The sequence below is a fragment of the Cynoglossus semilaevis genome, chromosome W (assembly GCF_000523025.1).
Source record: "Cynoglossus semilaevis isolate Cse_v1.0 chromosome W, Cse_v1.0, whole genome shotgun sequence".
NCBI lineage: Eukaryota > Metazoa > Chordata > Actinopteri > Pleuronectiformes > Cynoglossidae > Cynoglossus > Cynoglossus semilaevis.
The window spans coordinates 14,724,482-14,724,825 of NC_024327.1; positions in this window are offsets into that span (position 1 = coordinate 14,724,482).

Sequence of the window (344 nt, forward strand, 5' to 3'; positions counted from 1 at the left end):
CTCCACATTGCTGCCGGGGAATGCACCCTGTACAAAACTACTCAAGTATTAGAGTGGAAGAAAGCGCGCAGGCGGCGAACAGTGGAGAAGGAGGAAAACGAGGAGGAGTAAAATGAGGAGAAGGAGGAGTTAGAGCTGAAAATCGACATTTCATTCAGCACCATGTTTAACCCTCAATACACCAGGCTCGAGTGCGCGCGCACACACATAAAACAACGGTCATTAAAACAAGTTATAATAATAATTATTAATAATTATAATTAATAATTATTAATATAGCTTATATTGGTGATAACAGCAGTAGTAGTTACACTAAAGAATTAGTAAATTGGTTGGTCTGGGGT